Consider the following 4,254-nt stretch of genomic DNA (forward strand, 5'->3'; position numbering starts at 1 on the left):
GGGTTGTACGGTAAGTTATTTGTATTTGTTGTTTTATAAAATGTGAGTTTTTAACATTCATTTGGAACCATGCAGTTCTCTCGGATTTTTTACAGACCAGTTCTTACTTTTAAAAACTTTTAACACGACGTTTAAAACAACCAAAACCGCTATATTAAAACAAAATGTTAAAAACAACGATTTGAAGAACTCATCGTCTCGTTATTAAATGTTCTCTAATATATATATATATTCTGACCAATTATTGTCTCTCAATGAATCATTGGTGAGCTTGAGGGCTCGTAACAGTAAAATTTGGAGTTCCATCCTTGCAATGCTCACAGCGCAGATATTTGTGTAGCTTTGTGCTAAATTGACAAAATAATGTTATTATTTAGATTATCTGTAGCTTAAAAATCGTGTACAGCAATAAACCTATTGGACTGTGAAATGTATACACTGAAAATTCTGAATTGAGCTTTAAATGCATATTCTTAACATGCGGACAAAATAGTCTAAGGTAATTTTCATAGTACGAATTGACACGTTTTAATGTGGTCTGCAGCTACCAGTTATCTGATTCTCCCATAGGAAAACTTCGTTATCATACACGGATTGACATAATTACAATATGTTTAATGTGGTGTGCAGCTACCAGTTATCTGATTCTCCCATCGGAAAACTTCATTATCGTACACGGATTGACATAATTACAATATGTTTTAATGTGGTCTGCAGCTACCAGTTATCTGATTCTCCCATTGAAAAACTTTATTATCTATTATTATGTGCATTTTCCTAAGAAGCTGGACTGTGAATCTTTAATGATGTTTATTTAAATGCCAAATATTTTGTCTTTTAAGTCTAATTGCGAATTTGGGCACTTAGATGGTTTCGAAATTATTGTCCTCAGTGGTTCATCGATAAGTCTAAAGGCTTGTAACGCTAAAAATCGGACAGACAGCCCATTGTTATTTATTTCTCATCTTGTAGTTGTAAAACAATGCTGTTCTTCATAAATTTGTTTCTTTAAAAAATGTTGATTTAGCTTTTTCATTCAAATGTTAAATATGGCAATCTAGCTACCACAGCAGTAATAAATAGGTTCAACATCGTGCGATTTTACAAGAATGGTTATTGCTGTTAAACAAATAGAGTCGATCCAACCTCAAGCTTGGGCACGCTCACATGAGTTCTGAAATTTAAAAGTACATCTATCTTAGATGTTCTCAGTTCCGCTTCTTCTTGTAATTATGGTTTATAATGTGTCAGATATAATTTACGTGATGACCAAAGTAGCATCAGTCTGTGTTTTATCTTATTTATTCTGATTCTGTAGTGTAAATTTCTGAAGGTGTTTTATTCTTCTTTCTACCCTATATTTTCAACTCTTAACCCATGAAACGATATAGAAATAATGTGGTATAATGTAACTCTTAGCTTACTAGTAGCAGATACAAAATTGATAAACGTTCGGAAGTGTCAATAGCAAATACAAGATTGATAACCGTTCTTAAGTGCCAATAGCAAATACATTTGATAGTAGCACTTCAGAACGGTTATCAATATTGTATTTGCTATTGGCACTTCAGAACGTTATCAATCTTTAATCTTATTGATAACCGTTCTGAAGTGCCAATATCAAATGAAAGATTGGTAACCGTTCTGAAGTGCCAATATCAAATGAAAGATTGGTAACCGTTCTGAAGTGCCAATATCAAATGACAGATTGGTAACCGTTCTGAAGTGCCAATATCAAATAAAAGATTGGTAACCGTTCTGAAATGCTTACAGTTTTACTTTAGTAATTTTTCTTTACGTTGTTTTATACAAGTGACTGAGATGAAACCATGCAGGTCATAATTAATAAGTTAACAGTTACTTCAAATTTGTGTTTCTTTCTCACATGACTAGTCCTTGGTGCCGCAATTGTAACTGTGGGGCTCATAATTGCTAAAAATCGGGTTTCGATACTCGCACACCACAGAAAGCCTATTATGTAGCTTTGTGCTTATCAACAAAAGAAACGCACGTGACTCGCATTGTAAGTGTATAATCATAGCTCGTGTATGTTACAAGCCACGTGTTCAAGGAACCATCTGCCTGATATTCTACTTATACATAATATTATACACATACCCGATGTTCTAGATATACCTACTATTCTTGATTCCCCAACAATTGTAAATTTTGTTTTTCGTATTGTGAGAATAATATAATTAGACTGTCTTGAAACTAGCCTTTCTCCGCTAAGTACACCATGGTGCACATTCTCACAATATAAATATTTGGTACCCAAGGTGCCTTTTCTTGCATATTAAACAATAAAGAACAAATCACTGGTGGAAGTTTGCAAATACTCCTTAGTGAAGCCATAATATATATATACTTTGTACCTATCAATTTTATAATTGTTTATGTAATAATGTCTGTTGCTGAAAACTCATTTGTCTTGAAGATCGTCACCTGATACTAATTTATAATGTTTCTGTCGATTGTTGTAAAACGGATCTCCGGCCTTTCTTATAGCGACTTGACAGATTATTTCGTATTGTAATAAAACATATAAGCCTATCACAACTAGTCATTACGTGATATATCAGTAACCTTTTAAGTATCAAAACCTTTTGGTAATTTTAAGTACGTTTGGTTTGTTTTGAATTTCGCGCAAAGCTATTCGAGGGCTATCTGCACTAGCCATATATAATTTAGTGGCGATAGGCATCTAGTTAACACCACCCATCGCAAACTCTTCGGCTACTCTTTTACCAACGAATAGTAGGATTGACCGTCACATTATAACGCCCCCACGGCTAAAAGGGCGAGCATGTTCGGTCCTAACTACTAGACCATGTCAGGCCTTTTCTTTATAGAACGATACTTCTTATATTACAGAAGAAACTACAGATCAAGGGAAACAAACTTTACAGTGACAACAGAGTCAATGTGATAAGTTTGCATTTGTAACCAAAAAATATTACATCTCAAATCTGTTCAAATATCTCTTGTACTTGAAAAACCTGCAGGATATGTAATTGTCTAAGAAAGCAATATTTGTTTACATGTTTTTCTTGTTTGTATGTTGTTAACTACAAAGCATCACGGTGGATTATCTGTGCTCGCACATTACACTGGACAACAAACTATTTGTTACTGAAAAAAAAAACTCAAGTAATTCGGAGTAATTTGATGGTGCTGATTTCAAAAATATAGTCAGAATTTGCCCATCGCATCTAGATTTTGAGTTATTATAATATCTCAATATATTATCAGCACTATATGAAATACCATGCAATCAACTCAATGCAATAGAGTTATGCTGTGAAATTAGGTTTACTTGTACAGTTTAATGGGTAAAAGGCATACATTGTGATAACTTCAAACACCGACTGTATTGTATTGGTGTAAAATTCCAAATATATTGTTCATATGTGTTATCTGTTCTCGATATAATTGTAGTGAATTGCGCCACTTTGCTTCATTTCCTCGCTCATCTGCTCCGCCCTGGAACCTAGAAACCCTCACGTGCTCACTTTGTTAGAACATTCGAGAAGTCCCTCGACTGATCATAAAATGAGCGGAGTCAGTTGGTCACTCCGCGCACAATCAAACAAAGTCCTATCTTCTTCCTCGTATCATACCCGCGATATAATTAAATTCTGCAAAACTTTGTTTTTTAAAATATTTTAAACTCTGTAAACATAAATTATTTTATATTTTTTTTAAAATCATATAAATTGCTGGCTGACTCCAGTTTAAGTAAAGTCCAAAAGTGCAAAAATTACCAAAAACAGTTTCTGCTACATCACACACAAGGTCAAGATAGCATACTACCACTATTTTGGTGTAAAAATTGGTGACAAATTAAAAACATTAGGCTCCACATGTGTGTTGTACGGTTTGTACATCTGACTTTACACAGAAGAGAGCAAATGAGCCTAAAGATCATCTAACTGACTGTTATTTTTGCATGACTAATGTCTTTGGATATTCAATCAAACTAAACAATACATTAAATATCCAAATATTGTATCTGCAATGAAACTGGTACCTCATGGTGACGGTCTTCCATTACCACATCCACCAGCGAATTGGAAACAGAAGACAATGAATCATCTTCATCCTCTTCATCTAGTAATTTTATTCCTGTGGCACCGCAACATAAACTGCCTCATCTGATCACACAGGAAGATCTAAATGATCTGATTCATGACTTGTCTCTATCCAAGTACCATGGTTTGTTTTGTTTGTTTTTGAATTTCGCGCAAAGCTACA

The sequence above is a fragment of the Limulus polyphemus genome, unplaced genomic scaffold (assembly GCF_000517525.1).
Source record: "Limulus polyphemus unplaced genomic scaffold, Limulus_polyphemus-2.1.2 Scaffold1729, whole genome shotgun sequence".
NCBI classification, from domain to species: Eukaryota; Metazoa; Arthropoda; class Merostomata; order Xiphosura; family Limulidae; genus Limulus; species Limulus polyphemus.